This window comes from Macaca nemestrina, chromosome 1, assembly GCF_043159975.1.
Source record: "Macaca nemestrina isolate mMacNem1 chromosome 1, mMacNem.hap1, whole genome shotgun sequence".
NCBI lineage: Eukaryota > Metazoa > Chordata > Mammalia > Primates > Cercopithecidae > Macaca > Macaca nemestrina.
In genome coordinates, this window is record NC_092125.1 from 80915281 (window position 1) to 80934180 (window position 18900).

Genomic DNA, 18900 nt, shown 5'->3' on the forward strand with positions numbered 1-18900 from the left:
TGACAGTGAACTGCCTCTCTCCGATTAGTTTTGCCCGAGCTTTATTTCAGCTAGAAAGTGGGAGACTTTCATTTAAAATGGAAATTGGGGTGAGGGGTCGGCGGCTGGGCGAAGGGAGCATTCTAAAGCGCAGAATTTCACTACGAGAAATTCACTACGATGGGCCATTGGTTTCTGCTCGGCTCGCAGGCGCACTGCACGAGTGGAGGCGTGGCTAGTGGCTGTGACGAGACAAATCCATGCATATCCTGTTCATTGCGAGCGTGAAAGTTCTTTTCTATTACAGTTTTAGCTTTGGGTTTAATTGGTTCGACTCCCTTCTCCACAATTTGGGCGAGAATTTCTTTTGCCTTCTCAGCAAAAATTGTTCTGCGGACCCCGTCTGGTTCAACTTGCATGAGGGACGTTGAGACAAACAAATGAAATATGGGTCAAAAGTAAGACGGTTAAGGAAACGCAGTGTGCTTCTCCAACATTTGGAGGGCTGATCCGTGAAAGAAAAATCAGACCTTTTTTCTTAGCAGCAGAGAACAGAACTAGGACTAATAAGTGAAAGCTAAAGGGAGGCTGCTTTCAAGTCACAGCAAGAAAGAATTTTGTCCACAAATGAGGATGCACAAATAATAAGCTCCCCCACGAATCACTGAGTTTCCTCTGTGAAGGTGAACAATTTGGGTAGAATCAGAGTATCAGAGGGGAAATTAAAGGGTCTAGTAAGAGTTTGAGGCTGGGCACGGTGGTTCATGCCTGTAATCCCAGCACTTTGGGAGGGCAAGGCAGGCGGATCGTTTGAGTTCAGGAGTTCGAAACCAGCCTAGGCAACATGATGAAACCTCGTCCCTACAAAAAAAATTTAAAAAAATAAGCTGGGGTGGTGGTGCATGCCTCTAGTCCCAGCTACTCGAGAGGATGAGGTGGGAGGATCACCTGAGCCCGGGGAGGAGGAGGCTGCAGTGAACTGTGATCACACTACAGCACTCCAGCCTGGGCGACAGAATGAGACCCTGTCTTTAAAAAAAAAAAAAAAATTGTACATGGATTCCTTAAAATGCTACAAATAGTTGATTCTATGTTGTCTTCATAAACAATATGCAGTAGTTAAGGACTTGCAAGAAAAGTTCTTTCTGCTGCTCTTTCTGTCATTAGTTCTTGAGTCCTCACTCAAGCTTGTGCTCTAACTCTACAGGCAGGGCTAACATAAATTATGCATAGTTCAGGAGAGCACACACAAAATAACATACATAATCATTACTTTCTTGACTAGAGGCTTAGTCTGGCTACTTTTCTCCCATTGGCTTGAGGTATAAATTCACCAAAACCAGCCCAGAAATTATTTTACATGGCTGAAAGTTTATGTTCTCCCGAAAGTGAGGAAGAACTTTCTGATTTTCCTTGAAGTTCTCAAACACCTCTAATAAGCAGTAGGAAACAATGGGAATAACTTAATGTGCCCTACCTACCTTTTTTCTTTCCCAGGTGACAATTCTGACGGAAAATGTGTTGGAGAGAAGAGATTTTAAAAAATCAACTAGATCACATCCAATAGCATAAACAAGAAGGAAGGAGGGAAGTTGCGGTGGCAAGCACCTGTAGTCCTAGCTACTCCGGAGGCTGAGGCAGGAAGCTCGCTGAGCTCAAAAGTTCAAAAGCTCGATGCCATCCTGGACAACATAGCAAGACCACGTCTAAAAAAAAAAAAAAAAAAAAAAGACGTGACAAATATGAAAACATAAAGCATGCAAAAGACTTTTCCAGATTTCAATCTATAAGAAAGCATGTCCTAAGAAAAAGATGTTCTTAACAATTGCTTTGTACTAAACAGCAACTTAATATGGTGATGAATTATGTTGTTTTTAAAGTTGCAAACTGTCATTTAAGGAATATTATTTCCATGAACGCTTCCTGTACAATCTGTTAAAGGACAAACTTCACACAGCCAAACAGTTGAAGAGACTTCATCATAAATAGACTATCCTATATCACAGCTAACAAGAACAAAAAAGGAATGTGGTATGAAAGCATAAAAACAAAAATATCTCAGAAAATCATACAGAGAAAACTAAAATACATGGGCTAGAATTCCACCCCAGGGACTGTATCCTCAAAGACACAGTTTTTTCTTCTTTTTTTTTCATGTTTCAGTGCTCTGAGTAGCTACAAAAAGAAGACCAGCCTATCCTGCTGGAGAGAGTGGCCAGGTGAAGAAAGAGCCCTTGGAGTGTGAAAGACCACAGGGAAAGAGAGGCCACATGGAACCAACAGTCAGCACCTTGGTTTTGGACATGTGAAGAAATTCATCTCAGACTGTGTATCCTAAATCAGGCACTTGCCAAATGCAACTACATGAGCGAGACCAATTGACAACACACGGAGCAGAGGTGAGCTGTTCTCAGCCCTATACTCACAAAATTATGAGCAATAAAACGGTTGTTATTTTAAGTCACTGAAGTTTGCACTGATTTCTTACATAGGAATAGATAAATGAAACACAGATATTGATCATTTGCATCTTCTCTCTTTTTTATGACTACTCTTGTTGGAGATTACCAGTTTATTTCTGCCATGGTTAGAAAACAAACTCTGAAATTTTGATACTTTAAAGTTTTTTGAGACTTACTGTGCCCATAATATAGTCTATCTTGGTAAATGTTCTATGAGCAGTAGACAAGAATAAGTATTCTGTAGTTACTGAGCATTGTGTCCATCAACGTCAATGTGATTAAGGTGGTTAATAGTTTTCTTCGGATCTTCTATATTGTATTGATTGTTTTGTGTGTAGTGTTACTATTAATTATTGAGATAGGAGTGTAAAACTCAAACTGTGGTTGTGAATTTGCCACTTTCTTTAGTTTTGTCAGCTTTTCTTTTGCATTTTTGTATCTCTGTTATTGGGCATATAAACATTTGTGGTTCTTGTGTCTTCTTGATGAATTGACCATTTTATCATTATGAAATGTCTTCATCGCTGATAATACTCCTTATCTTGAAGTCTAATTCATTCGTATTAGTATAGCCACTACAGCCTTCCTGGCTTACTGTTTACTGTTATATCTTTATCCATCCTTTTACTTTCAACCTGTGTTTTTTAATTTAATGTGCTTCTGTTACAGACAACAGATACTTGAGTTTAAGTCTATCATTTTGCTATTTGTTTTTGATTTGTCCCATTAGTTTTGTATTCCTTTGTTCTCCACTTTCTGCTTTCTTTTGGGTTAATTAATGTTTTTGTATTTCATCTTAATCCCTCTGTTGGCTTTAATTATATCTTTTTGCATTATTGCTTTACAGTGTTTCTGAGAATTATCATATACATTCTTAACTTATCACAGCCTTAGAGTTAAAATTATGATACTTCATGTAAAATAAAACAGCCTTGCAGTAGTAAAGTTCTACTTACCACCTCCCCAAGTCCTTTGTGCTTTTTTGTCATATATATAACATCTATGCACATTGTTATTTTTGCCTTAGTCATATGTATTTCAAAGAAATTAAGAGAAGAAAAATATATATTACCTTTTATGTATTTACCTACATTTACTATTTCCAGTTCTTTTCATTTCTTCCTGTTTGTGGTGAATTATCTTTAAAAATAGCTGTCAAAAAGTATTCACATTCTTGTATGTGCATGTTGCTTCTACCTTTAAGAAATAGAATCAGCCGGGCATGGTGGTTCATGTCTGTAATCCCAGCACTTTGGGAGGTCAAGGCAGGTGGATCACAAGGTCAGGAATTCGACATCAGCCTGGACAACATGGTAAAACCCTGTCTTTACTAAAAATACACACACACACACACACACACACACACACACACACAAATTAGCTGGACGTGGTGGCACATACCTGTAATCCCAGCTTCTTGGGAGACTGAGGCAGGAGAATCGCTTGAACTTAAGAAGCAGAGGTTGCAGTGAGCCGAGATCACACCATTACACTCCAGCGTGAGTGACAGAGTGAGACTCTGTCTCAAAAAAAAAAAGAAAAAGAAAGAAAAGAAAAAAAGAAACAGAATCTATGTTCCCACCCCTTGAATCTGGGCTGGTTTTTTAACTTGCTTTGATGAACAAAACATGGTGAAAGTGATGTCATACCAATTCTAGGCCTAGCCCCTAAGAAGCCATACACCTTTACTTTTATCCTCTAGAAATCTGGCCAACAAATAAATAAGTTTAGAGTAGATTACTAAAGAATGAAAAACATTTCAGCCAACCATCCCAGCCATTTCAGCCACACAGCTGAACTACCGGACATGTGAATGAAGCTAGTTTGGAAGTTCCAGCCCTGGCTAAACACCCAGCTGAGTGCAGCCACCTGAGTGACCCCAGCCAATAATATTCAGAGCAGGAGAATCATCCAGGTAAGCAAAGCTATAGAATAGGGAGAAATAATAAATGATTATTATTTTAAATTACTAAATCTATTATATCAAAAGGATAACTAAAACATTACAGATTTCAGTTTCCATCTGGTATGTCATCTTTCATCCTAAAGAATTTTTTTTAGCATTGCTTACAGTGGAGGTCTATTGGTGTTGAATTTTCTGTTTTTATTTATCTGAAAATATCGATTCTGTCTTCGGTTTTGAAGGATTTTCTTCTAGATACAGGATTCTGGATTAGCAGTTTTTATACATCATCAGCACTTTAAGCCCTCTGATGATTTTAACCTCTTGTTTTTGATGAGAAGTCAGCTATCACTTTATTATTTTTGTCCATGCATAATGTATTATGTTTCTCAGACTGCCTGTAAAACTTTTCTTTCCCAATACTTGGTTATTTGCAGTTTGACCATAATGTGTCTAGGTGTGATTTTCTCTGTAATTAGCCTATTTGGTATTCACTGAGTTTCCTAGATTTGTCCATTTGCTTTATGATAACTTGGGATATTTTCAGCCATTATTGTCTTAAATATTTTTTCTGTGCAATTATGCTTCTGCTCCCTTTCTGGGACTCCAGTTATATGTATGTAAGACCACTCCATATTGATATGTACCAAGACTCAGTTCATTTTTTTCCTGAGCTTTAGACTGAATACTTTTATTGATCTACCATCAAGTTAACTTTTTTGTTGTTTTTGCAGTGTCCAGTCTACTGATAAGCCCATATTGTGAATTTTTAAATTCAAATTCTGTACTTCTTAGTTCTTGAAATATGTCTTTTTTTAAAAAAGTTTTCATTTATATGCTGATATCCCATTTATTATGACTCTATTCCTTTAAGTCCTTGAAAGTACAAAAGCTAGGTTAAATTTTTTTTCTGCTAATCCCAACATCTGGATCATCTCACAGACATTTTTTTTAATAGACTGCCTTTTCTCTTATGGTTCACATCTTTCTACCTCTGTGGATATCTGATAAAACTTAATTGTATACTGGACATTTGTAGTGATATTTATAGGGAATCTGGATTGTGTTGGCTTATTTAAATTATATTATGTTTTGTGTGGCATGCAGCTTAATTAGTGGTGGATTATTTGGGTCATGTGAAATTTTCATTTTCAGTATAAGTCTTATTTGGTTTTAAATTTAGTCCTAGCATATTCCTCTTACTCTTTTGTATGGGTCTTTCTCCTAAGGCTTGGTTCTGGATTCTCAATTAAGTGCTCAAGGTATTAGTGAAGTTACTCCACTGCTAGGTTGGAAATCTAATGTCTTCCAGCACTGCCTCACCCTTAGTATCACTCTTCAGCCTTTCCCCTACAGCAGGCAAGCTCTGCTAAGTCTTGCAAGGTCTCGCCTGGCACATCTGTATCCTCAGTGAATTTCCATACAAGCTTTCAGTATTACCCCCTTCTCTGTCTCCGTCTCTCTCTCTCTCTCTCTCTCTCTCTCTCTCCTCCCCTCCCCCTTCTCTGTCTCTTTCGCTCTCCTCTCTCTGTCTCTTCCTCTCTCTCTCTCTCTTTCACACACACACACACACACACACACACAGAGAGCGCTCAGATATTCTAGCCTACAAAATTTCAGCCATTCCAACAACCTTGAACTCCGATAATTTCCTCCTCAACTCAGCAAGGCCACCACTTTACTTAAGTGTCTCCTTCCTGATTATGGAGTTCACCTGCGTGTTTTGCGCTCTTGGATCAGTCACGTGCTGCCTGTTTATCATTGCCTGAAAACAGTTGCTTTAAGTAGTTTTTCTAGTTTCTTACTCGTTTGTGACAGGAAGGCAAGTCCAGTACCAGGTACTTAGTCATGGTTCAAAGCGAACATACTAACTTCCTTATACACTTTTCCATCATTCGTGATGAAGACACTCATTAAACGGCAAATTATAGAGAAACTCTGTAGCATCTCTTTTAATGTCCATGAAAACCAAAATCAGCTGAAGGAGTAAACCCCAACATGGGTCTACGAAAAATAAGCTGGCCAAAATTTATGAGGCAATATGACTTAAATGATCATATGTTTTACCAATAGTTTTATAAGCATGAAATCCACAATAACTAGACAAATAAATGTTAACAGATGGACTCAAAACTTTTTACTGCAATTCAATATAGTCTTTTATGATACTTTATTAGATGATAGTTCTGAAATTATTATAAAATACTAATGAACATAACAGATTAAAACGTTCTTTTCAACTGTTTTGAAACACGTTGTCATTTTCTACAACCCAAAGATTAGATACACCTCAAAATGCGCTAGAAAATACATTTCTTAAACCTCATCAAAATGAACTTCATTTGTTGTTTTTCACCTTTGACATGACACAGTGCCAAGATTTCTAGCTCTGTAGGGAGGAGACGTTGGTCCCAACAATTAGCAGCTCCTTGATCCCATTTCATACAACCGATTCTAGCAATAAAAAAAGAAAAAAAAATGCACATGTATTCTGCTGACCTTTCATTTACAATCTATATCAGGAGTCAGCAAACATTTTCTGTAGAGACAGAGAGTAAGTATTTTAGATTTTGCATGTCATACAGTCTTTGTCATAACCACTTGACTCTGCTGCTATATAGCATTAAAACAGCCATAGACAATATAGTAATGAATTAGCATGTCTGTGTTCTATTAAAACTTTATTTACAAAAGCAGACGTGAGGCTGGATTTAGCTCATGGGCCATAGTTTGCTAACCATTGCTCTGGAGTACCTATAAAGGTTTATACTCACAATAGAGGTTTGGTTGTGCTATATACCTAAATATGTATATATATGTATATACATAAATATAGTTTTAAAGACACATAGTCATATTGGTGGTGATTTTTGTATCCAAAAAGAGATCTACTAAAAAATTACTGATGTCATCATGCATCTCAGTCATTATGACAGTCATTAACTCTATATTGCTTCTTCTGCAATCTCGAACATACAACTAGTAGATGTCAATGCTAGGAGTGAGTTTGCTGTTCTGTAGTGGAGGGCACTGATTATAATGGGGTAAATGAGGTCAACCATCATGAACCGATACATATTTATTTAATTTCAATTTCAGTTGTCATTCTAACGACTATGTACTAAGTCTCAACCTATATTCCCTAGGTCCTAATTGAGAAACATGTGCTTTAATTAAAATAAAGAAAAAGTCCTTCACATCCATTCCAAATAGGTCAAATTGTATCAATGGTTCAACTATTAACACGCACACACACACAAACAATAGAACTCATTAACGTGTAAATTTGAGGTAAGATAGTGCAGAAGAGGGAACAAATGTGAGAATGTGGAAGTAGAACAATATAAGACCCCTTTTGTGTTCGTTTTTTTAACTTTCTGTTTCAGTGGGTACATGTGCAGGTTTGTTATACAGGTAAATTGTATGTCTCAGGGGTTTGGTGCACAGATTATTTCAACACCCAACTAATAAATAAGCATAGTACCTGATAGGTTATTTTTCAGTCCTCATTCTCCTTCCACCCTCCACCCTCAAGTAGCCCCTGTGTTCTTTCTTTGTGTCCATGTGTACTCAATGTTTAGCTGCCATTTATGGGTAAGAACATACAGTAATTGGTTTTCTGTTTCTGTATTAATTAGCTTAGGATAATGGCCTCCAGCTCTATCCATGTTGCTGCAAAGAACATGATCTCATTCTTTCTTATGGCTACGTAGTATTCCATGGTCTTCCGTGGTATTCCATTTTCTTATCCACCCTACCATTGTATAAGTATTCCCTTTTCTCTGTGACCTCACCAGCATCTGTTATGTTTTGACTTTTTAATAATAGATAGGATCCCTTTTGGAGGTCAGGAAATATAAATTCAGAAGTGTGAGACATCCTTTAAGGTGATGCTAGCTTTAAATGAAAAAAAAAAAAGTGAAGCAAAGTCAGTTGAATATGGAAAGACTTTTGAGTTTATGTGGGTTTTATTGTTTTTGTTTTTATATTGATGTTATAATCTTCTCCTTTTTGCTGGTAAGAGAAACTACAGAAAACAGAATGTTTACAACCACAGGTGCCTCGTTAACTGATCAAATTTTAACAAAAGTCTCAAGCAGTGCATCTCAAACTGGGAGGGTGGTATCATTCCCACTAAGGGGAGTTTGGAAATGCGTGGGAGCAATTTTTATTTTGCTACCATGACTAGGGATGCTACTAAAAGTTCACGACCAGGGCATGGATGTTACACATTTGCACAGATAATATGCTCTGGTCCTTTACCTAACTGCAACTGTGTTTTCCTATAGCTCTGTCTAAAGGGATAAGGGCCTTCCTGAAGTCATATTATTTTCTTATCCATTTAAATGCAATGTTTAATTATTTTGTGTGTCATGACTAGTAAATGTATTTAAGATAATTATGAGAAGCGATAAAAGCATGACTAGTATAGGAGCTTAATGATGGCTTCTGGCTTATACTTTCTAATTGAAGAGTTCACATTCATTTGAAATGGTGATAAAATTCTCAAATGTCCCAAAAAATATCTCAACCTCTGATTGCAAACAAAAACTAAGGTCTTTCAGATAGCCATCATTATTCTTTCTCTCTTCTGTAGAAGTTCCAAGAGAGCTTGGGCAGAAATATTTTAAATACTAAATGCAAGTTGAAGCTTTGCTTTTCTTTAAAAATGGTATATAGAAAATAATCTACAAATATATAGTGTGACTCTGGTGTTAATTTCCAATCCCTACTTTCTAGAGCTGTGGCTGTCTTTAAATGTGCCTAGTCTGCATTGGAATGTGCAGTAAATGTAAAATACACTTCAGATTTCAAAGACTCTATGTGAAATAAAGACTGTAAAATATCTCATTAATAATTTTTATATTGATAATGAGTTGAAATGATAATTTGCATAGATTTGGTTAAATAGAACATATTATTAAAATTAAGATCACCTATTTTGTTTAACTTTTTTTAAAATTAATTTATTATTATTATTATTCTTTAAGTTCTAGGGTACATGTGCATAACGTGCAGGTTTGTTACATATGTATACTTGTGCCATGTTGGTGTGCTGCACCCATCAACTCGTCAGCACCCATCAACTCATCATTTACATCAGGTATAACTCCCAGTGCAATCCCTCCCCCCTCCCCCCTCCCCATGACAGGCCCCGGTGTGTGATGTTCCCCTTCCCGAGTCCAAGTGATCTCATTGTTCAGTTCCCACCTATGAGTGAGAACATGCGGTGTTTGGTTTTCTGTTCTTGTGGTAGTTTGCTAAGAATGATGGTTTCCAGCTGCATCCATGTCCCTACAAAGGACACAAACTCATCCTTTTTTATGGCTGCATAGTATTCTATGGTGTATATGTGCCACATTTTCTTAATCCATTCTGTCACTGATGGACATTTGGGTTGATTCCAAGTCTTTGCTATTGTGAATAGTGCCGCAATAAACATACGTGTGCATGTGTCTTTATCGCAGCATGATTTATAATCCTTTGGGTATATACCCAGTAATGGGATGGCTGGGTCACATGGTACATCTAGTTCTAGATCCTTGAGGAATCGCCATACTGTTTTCCATAATGGTTGAACTAGTTTACAATCCCACCAACAGTGTAAAAGTGTTCCTATTTCTCCACATCCTCTCCAGCACCTGTTGTTTCCTGACTTTTTAATGATCGCCATTCTAACTGGTATGAGATGGTAGCTCATTGTGGTTTTGATTTGCATTTCTCTGATGGCCAGTGATGATGAGCATTTTTTCATGTGTCTGTTGGCTGTATGCATGTCTTCTTTTGAGAAATGTCTGTTCATATCCTTTGCCCACTTTTTGATGGGGCTGTTTGTTTTTTTCTTGTAAATTTGTTTGAGTTCTTTGTAGGTTCTGGATATTAGCCCTTTGTCAGACGAGTAGATTGCAAAAATTTTCTCCCATTCTGTAGGTTGCCTGTTCACTCTGATGGTAGTTTCTTTTGCTGTGCAGAAGCTCTTTAGTTTAATTAGATCCCATTTGTCAATTTTGGCTTTTGCCGCCGTTGCTTTTGGTGTTTTAGACATGAAGTCTTTGCCCATGCCTATATCCTGAATGGTACTACCTAGGTTTTCCTCTAGGGTTTTTATGGTATTAGGTCTAACATTTAAGTCTCTAATCCATCTTGAATTAATTTTCGTATAAGGAGTAAGGAAAGGATCCAGTTTCAGCTTTCTACTTATGGCTAGCCAATTTTCCCAGCACCATTTATTAAATAGGGAATCCTTTCCCCATTTCTTGTTTCTCTCAGGTTTGTCAAAGATCAGACAGCTGTAGATGTGTGGTATTATTTCTGAGGACTCTGTTCTGTTCCATTGGTCTATATCTCTGTTTTGGTACCAGTACCATGCTGTTTTGGTTACTGTAGCCTTGTAGTATAGTTTGAAGTCAGGTAGCGTGATGCCTCCAGCTTTGTTCTTTTGACTTAGGATTGTCTTGGAGATGCAGGCTCTTTTTTGGTTCCATATGAACTTTAAAGCAGTTTTTTCCAATTCTGTGAAGAAACTCATTGGTAGCTTGATGGGGATGGCATTGAATCTATAAATTACCTTGGGCAGTATGGCCATTTTCATGATATTGATTCTTCCTATCCATGAGCATGGTATGTTCTTCCATTTGTTTGTGTCCTCTTTTATTTCACTCAGCAGTGGTTTGTAGTTCTCCTTGAAGAGGTCCTTTACATCCCTTGTAAGTTGGATTCCTAGGTATTTTATTCTCTTTGAAGCAATTGTGAATGGAAGTTCATTCATGATATGGCTCTCTGTTTGTCTGTTACTGGTGTATACGAATGCTTGTGATTTTTGCACATTAATTTTGTATCCTCAGACTTTGCTGAAGTTGCTTATCAGCTTAAGGAGATTTTGGGCTGAGACAATGGGATTTTCTAAATATACAATCATGTCATCTGCAAAGAGGGACAATTTGACTTCTTCTTTTCCTAATTGAATACCCTTGATTTCTTTCTCTTGCCTGATTGCCCTAGCCAGAACTTCCAACACTATGTTGAATAGGAGTGGTGAGAGAGGGCATCCCTGTCTTGTGCCAGTTTTCAAAGGAAATTTTTCCAGTTTTTGCCCATTCAGTATGATATTGGCTGTGGGTTTGTCATATATAGCTCTTATTATTTTGAGGTACGTTCCATCAATACCGAATTTATTGAGCGTTTTTAGCATGAAGGGCTGTTGAATTTTGTCTAAAGCCTTTTCTGCATCTATTGAGATAATCATGTGGTTCTTGTCTTTGGTTCTGTTTATATGCTGGATTATGTTTATTGATTTGCGAATGTTGAATCAACCTTGCATCCCAGGGATGAAGCCCACTTGATCATGGTGGATAAGCTTTTTGATGTGCTGCTGAATCCGGTTTGCCAGTATTTTATTGAGGATTTTTGCATCGATGTTCATCAGGGATATTGGTCTAAAATTCTCTTTTTTTGTTGTGTCTCTGCCAGGCTTTGGTATCAGGATGATGTTGGCCTCATAAAATGAGTTAGGGAGGATTCCCTCTTTTTCTATTGATTGGAATAGTTTCAGAAGGAACGGTACCAGCTCCTCCTTGTACCTCTGGTAGAATTCAGCTGTGAATCCATCTGGTCCTGGACTTTTTTTGGTTGGTAGGCTATTAATTATTGCCTCAATTTCAGAGCCTGCTATTGGTCTATTCAGGGATTCAACTTCTTCCTGGTTTAGTCTTGGAAGAGTGTAAGTGTCCAGGAAATTATCCATTTCTTCTAGATTTTCTAGTTTATTTGCGTAGAGGTGTTTATAGTATTCTCTGATGGTAGTTTGTATTTCTGTGGGGTCGGTGGTGATATCCCCTTTATTTTTTATTGCGTCTATTTGATTCTTCTCTCTTTTCTTCTTTATTAGTCTTGCTAGTGGTCTGTCAATTTTGTTGATCTTTTCAAAAAACCAACTCCTGGATTCATTGATTTTTTGGAGGGTTTTTTGTGTCTCTATCTCCTTCAGTTCTGCTCTGATCTTAGTTATTTCTTGCCTTCTGCTAGCTTTTGAATGCGTTTGCTCTTGCTTCTCTAGTTCTTTTAATTGTGATGTTAGAGTGTCAATTTTAGATCTTTCCTGCTTTCTCTTGTGGGCATTTAGTGCTATAAATTTACCTCTACACACTGCTTTAAATGTGTCCCAGAGATTCTGGTATGTTGTATCTTTGTTCTCATTGGTTCCAAAGAACTTCTTTATTTCTGCCTTCATTTCATTATGTACCCAGTAGTCATTCAGGAGCAGATTGTTCAGTTTCCATGTAGTTGAGCGGTTTTGATTGAGTTTCTTAGTCCTGAGTTCTAGTTTGATTGCACTGTGGTCTGAGAGACAGTTTGTTATAATTTCTGTTCTTGTACATTTGCTGAGGAGTGCTTTACTTCCAATTATGTGGTCAATTTTGGAGTAAGTGTGATGTGGTGCTGAGAAGAATGTATATTCTGTTGATTTGGGGTGGAGAGTTCTATAGATGTCTATTAGGTCTGCTTGCTGCAGAGATGAGTTCAATTCCTGGATATCCTTGTTAACTTTCTGTCTCGTTGATCTGTCTAATGTTGACAGTGGAGTGTTGAAGTCTCCCATTATTATTGTATGGGAGTCTAAGTCTCTTTGTAAGTCTCTAAGGACTTGCTTTATGAATCTGGGTGCTCCTGTATTTGGTGCATATATATTTAGGATAGTTAGCTCTTCCTGTTGAATTGATCCTTTTACCATTATGTAATGGCCTTCTTTGTCCCTTTTGATCTTTGATGGTTTAAAGTCTGTTTTATCAGAGACTAGTATTGCAACCCCTGCTTTTTTTTGTTCTCCATTTGCTTGGTAAATCTTCCTCCATCCCTTTATTTTGAGCCTATGTATGTCTCTGTGTGTGAGATGGGTCTCCTGAATACAGCAGACTGATGGGTCTTGACTCTTGATCCAGTTTGCCAGTCTGTGTCTTTTAATTGGAGCATTTAGTCCATTTACATTTAAGGTTAAGATTGTTATGTGTGAACTTGATCCTGCCATTATGATATTAACTGGTTATTTTGCTCGTTAGTTGATGCGGTTTCTTCCTAGCCTAAATGGTCTTTACATTTTGGCATGTTTTTGCAATGGCTGGTACCGGTTGTTCCTTTCCATGTTTAGTGCTTCCTTCAGGGTCTCTTGTAAGGCAGGCCTAGTGGTGACAAAATCTCTTAGCATGCTTATCTGTAAAGGATTTTATTTCTCCTTCACTTATGAAACTTAGTTTGGCTGGATATGAAATTCTGGGTTTAAGATTCTTTTCTTTAAGAATGTTGAATATTGGCCCCCACTCTCTTCTGGCTTGTAGAGTTTCTGCCAAGAGATCTGCTGTTAGTCTGATGGGCTTCCCTTTGTGGGCAACCCGACCTTTCTCTCTGGCTGCCCTTAAGATTTTTTCCTTCATTTCAACTTTGGTGAATCTGGCAATTACGTGTCTTGGAGTTGCTCTTCTCGAGGAGTATCTTTGTGGCGTTCTCTGTATTTCCTGGATTTGAATGTTGGCCTGCCCTACTAGGTTGGGGAAGTTCTCCTGGATGATATCCTGAAGAGTGTTTTCCAACTTGGTTCCATTTTCCCCCTCACTTTCAGGCACCCCAATCAGACGTAGATTTGGTCTTTTTACATAATCCCATACTTCTTGCAGGCTTTGTTCATTTCTTTTTCTTCTTTTTTCTTTTGGTTTCTCTTCTCGCTTCATTTCGTTCATTTGATCCTCAATCGCTGATACTCTTTCTTCCAGTTGATCGAGTCGGTTACTGAAGCTTGTGCATTTGTCACGTATTTCTCATGTCATGGTTTTCATCTCTTTCATTTCGTTTATGACCTTCTCTGCATTAATTACTCTAGCCATCAATTCTTCCACTTTTTTTTCAAGATTTTTAGTTTCTTTGCGCTGGGTACGTAATTCCTCCTTTAGCTCTGAGAAGTTTGATGGACTGAAGCCTTCTTCTCTCATCTCGTCAATGTCATTCTCCATCAAGCTTTGATCCGTTGCTGGCGATGAGCTGCGCTCCTTTGCCAGGGGAGATGCGCTCTTATTTTTTGAATTTCCAGCTTTTCTGCCCTGCTTTTTCCCCATCTTTGTGGTTTTATCTGCCTCTGGTCTTTGATGATGATGGTGACGTACTGATGGGGTTTTGGTGTAGGTGTCCTTCCTGTTTGATAGTTTTCCTTCTAACAGTCAGGACCCTCAGCTGTAGGTCTGTTGGAGATTGCTTGAGGTCCACTCCAGACCCTGTTTGCCTGGGTGTCAGTAGCAGAGGCTCAGTTGAAAATGCAGAAATCACCGGTCTTCTGTGTCGCTCGCGCTGGGAGTTGGAGACTGGAGCTGTTCCTATTCGGCCATCTTGCTCCGCCCTTGTTTAACTTTTTAAAATGTGACTTCTAGAAAATTCAAATTGTGTATGTAGCTAACACATTTCTATTGGACAGCATTGTTCTAGGGAATCAGTGAGAAATAAACAAAAGTAGGTTGCAGGTCATGTTTAGATGTAGGTCATGTTTAGATGCTATATGTAATGATTCTGGTTGAATGTCATTCACTGATCCTCTTATGTATTCCATACCATTTCACATTCCACATGTATTTAGATAGCAGTGAACGTCCATACCAATTACAGCATACTCTTATTTTTTCTGTGTCAGTTGATCAGTATCCACACTTGAGTATAGTTTTCATAATGGTACTTATGTTCCTGTTTCTAATTTTATACTACATGTATCAATAAAAAACGCTGAAGATTCAGGAGGTTTGTCTTAATGTATGATCTATAACAAATCAGCTGTGATTGTATAGTATTCTCAGAAATCTATTTTCTCCTTCTCATTTCTCATTGTCTCCTCTAGAAGGCGCTTTCAATTTTCCAACCACAGCTTGGGAGGCTGTTCCAGTCTTGCTGACTTTTAGTGAGAAGAAAACAGTTTCCAGCGAAGGTACTATCTAAAAATGTCTCCTTTGTGTAGAAGTCATTGGTTTGCCATCAAACAATTCTTGTTGCATCATCAAACATCTCTTGACTGTAACAGCTTGCAATTTTGCTGTTTAATTATTTATATAACATAAGTAGACAATCTTTTTATGTAGTATCTGATTGCCTTCTCAAACAAACACTATAAAGTTTTGACTTTAGCCCCAATTTTCTAGAAGAGAGATCTGAGACTCAGAAAAGCTAATGGCTTGCCTATAGTCACACAATTAGACTTCTGATTCCTAGCCAATGCTTTTGACTCTATTCCCTGCCTCCACTATTGCCCTGGTAGGGAAGTAATTTATATCTGAAAATTACATGGAAAAGCCAAACTGTGGAAATTGAGTTGTACAGGCCACACCCTGCAATCTGTTCTACATTTGTTTCAAAGCACCAAATATTTGACTTCTGTGGAAATGGTGCCAAGGTAAATTAGGTGGAACCGGAAACAGGAACTTGCGTATATGTCTGTATATTAGTAGCAATTTGAGATGTTTGAGTTTCTTTCTTTGTACAATAGAAATTGGAATAATATTTGCCAGGACTAGACAAATAGTACATGCTGATAGACCTTATATTATGGATGACTCATTCCCAATAGATCATAGCCTTTGACATGACTTTTTAGTTGTTGGGAGAGATTTTTCCCTACTAACCATGCCCAACACAAACTTCTGTTCTTACTGGCTTTCAGAACAAGATACTTGCATAAATTCCCCTGTAGTTATATGCTCCCTTTACTTAAAATCTGATAGCTTTCTGTATTTTATTCTATTAAATCTAAATTCTCATGCTGATTTTCAAGGGCTCTCAATAATCTGACCCATCCTAGCTGCCCAAACTTTTGTTTTTTCTTTCTTTTCTTTTCTTTTTTCTTTTTTTTTTTTTTTTTGATGGAGCCTCACTCTGTCACCCAGGCTGGAATGCAGTGGCGTGATCTCAGCTCACTGTAACCTCTGTCTCCTGGGTTCAAGCGATTCTCCTGCCTCAGCCACCACCTGGGCTAATTCTTTGTATTTTTGGTGGAGACTAGGTTTCACCATGTTGGCCAGGCTGGTCTCAAACTCCTGATCTCAAGTGATCCACCCACCTCGGCCTCCCAAAGTGTTGGGATTCCAGGCTTGAGTCACCGCACCCAGCCTGTCTCCCACTTGTCTAATAGAACTCTTTCACTCTAGTAAGTTTAGGTCTCCGTACTGTCCTTTAAACAAATTGCTTTCTGCTACTGCTGTGTCTTTTCCTATCTTGTTTTCTTCATTTGCCCTATCCTCTCTGTTTAGAATCTAAATTCTATGTATTCACTAAGGCTCAGTTCAAATTCCACCACCATCACTTACTTTCCTCCTTCTTTTAACTCATTAGTGCTTAGAATTTGTAGTAAAACACATTTGAGCACTTATTGTGTGGCAGGACAGGGTTCTTTGTATGCCCCACCCCCTTATTCTTACTGAGAGAAGTAACTGGTATCAGCAAGAGAGGCTTGTTTATCTTTTAGGAGTTCCCACTCTGAAGAATATGGATGAGGATTCAGAGTCATCCTCCACCCTCGGGGATGGAGCCAAATTTAGGGCTCCTTGGGCACAGGCATAAAGGTGGACCCATCTTCTGGACACTGGCCAAACACACACAAAAAGTGAGAACTTGCAGAAGAGGGAAGAAAGGAAAGAGACATCATGACGCCCAGCAGGAAATGAGATTTTGCAGGCTGACCTGATAGAATAAAGAAATATATGTTTGTTATCATTTTTCTGACTCACTGTATTGTGACCAATCATAGTGTTTTTATTTTTACTAAGACCTTTACCAGGCTTTACTTGGTTTGTAACTCTTGAGTTACCTTTAAGGATAATTGAATTTTATCTCTTTCTGTCTAACTTACAAATTTTCTCTACATAAGTTTTTTTGACAACTCTACTTCAGTATAAAGGATATTTAAGTATTTTAATTGTACAGTTTTATGAGTTTTGACACATGCATATACACCTGAAGCCATCACCACATTCACGAGGGGGAGGACACCCAAATTTCTTTGTGTCCATCTCTTCCTTATCTTGCCTCCTTGCCCCTTCACCAGGCAGCAACTGATCTGTGTTCTGTCATTATAAATTAGTTTGAATTTTCTAGTATTTTACATAAATGGAATTACATAGTATGTCTTGTTTTTATCTGGTTTATTTCACTCAACCTCCCTGTTGCTAGTATTGATAGTTCCTTATTATTGCCCAGTAGTATTCTAAAATTTATTATTTATTTACTTGATGATGTGCATCTGGGGCTCTTAACTATTACAAATGGAGCTACTATGAACATTTGTGTGTACAAGTCTTAGTGTGGACATATACTTTTATTTCTCTGGAGTAAATACCCAGCGGTGGAAAGACTGGGTTCATATAATAGATGTGGTTTCACTTTTAAAGAAAATGCCAAACTGATTGTACCATTTAAATTCTAGCTGGCAATGTTATGAAATATCAATTGCCCTTATCTTGTCAATCTTTGTTATGATCAGCCTTTCCAATTTTAGCCATTCTAGTGGATGTGTAATAATAATATTGTGGCTTTGATTTGCATTTCACTAATGGCTAATGACGTTGAGTATCTTTTCATGTATATATTTGCCATATGCATGTCTACTTTGAAGAAATGTCTGTTCAAATCTTTTGCCTATTTTCCCCAATTGAATTGTTTTCTTTTCTTTCTTTTCCTTTTTTTGAGATGGAGTCTCGCTCTTTTGCCCGGGCTGGAGTGCAGTGGCATGATCTCGGCTCACTGCAACCTCCGCCTCCCGGGTTCATGCCATTCTCCTGCCTCAGCCTACCGAGTAGCTAGAACTACAGGCACCCGCCACCACGCCTGGCTAATTTTTTGTATTTTTTAGTAGAGACGGGGTGTCACCATGTTAGCCAGGATGGTCTCGATCTCCTGACCTCGTGATCCATCCACCTTGGCCTCCCAAAGCACTGGGATTACAGGCATGAGCCACCACACCCTGCCTGGATTGTTTTCTTATTGATAAGTTGTAAAAATTATTTATATGCTCTAAATACAATTCTTTTTTTGAGTAGATGTTTTGCAAATACTTTCTCCTAGTCTGTGGCTTAGCTTTCTATTTTCATAACAGTGAATGTAGAGAGCACAAAAGTTTTTTGTTGTTGTGTCAGACAGGGTCTCCTTCTGTTTCCCAGGCTAGAGTGCAGTGGCACAACCATGGCTCACTGCAGCCTCAACCTCCCAGGCCCTAGTGATCCTCCTACCTCAGCCTCCTGAGTAGCTGGGAGCACACGTATGTGCCACCATGCCTAGCTAACTTTTTAAATTTGGAGGGAAGAGTTGGGGGGTGGGGTCCCTCTGTGTTTCCAGGACTGATCTCAAACTCCTGGGCTCAAACGATCCTCCTGTCTTGGCCTCCCAAAGAGTGAGATTACAGGTATGAGCCACCATGCCCAGCCAAAAGTGTTTAGTTTTATTAAGCCCAATAGATTAATTTACTTCTTTTAGAGATCGTGGTTGTGTGTGTATTTAAAAATCTTTGCCTATGTTTTATTCTAGAAGTTTTATAGCTTT

General features: G+C 38.2%; 2 long non-coding RNA genes across 4 annotated transcripts in view; one reads left to right on the top strand and one right to left on the bottom strand.

Moving 5' to 3' along the window:
• On the top strand, positions 1-18402 carry LOC105493464 (uncharacterized). 3 transcript variants are annotated; one of them, XR_011614565.1, is made up of 5 exons: positions 1-662; positions 1477-2378; positions 4227-4356; positions 15215-15301; positions 16832-18402. It is a non-coding gene; the product is annotated as an uncharacterized lncRNA (long non-coding RNA). The 3 variants fall into 3 exon arrangements; XR_011614566.1 differs by lacking the exon at positions 4227-4356 and having other exon boundaries at positions 4-662; positions 1477-2010; positions 2143-2378; XR_011614561.1 differs by lacking the exon at positions 4227-4356 and having other exon boundaries at positions 4-662.
• The window catches only part of LOC105493465 (uncharacterized), a 26464-nt gene continuing 14254 nt past the window's right edge, over positions 6691-18900 (bottom strand). Inside the window, exon 3 of the long non-coding RNA XR_011614568.1 lies at positions 6691-6798. This is a non-coding gene — a long non-coding RNA (uncharacterized lncRNA). The remainder of the gene's footprint in view (positions 6799-18900) is intronic.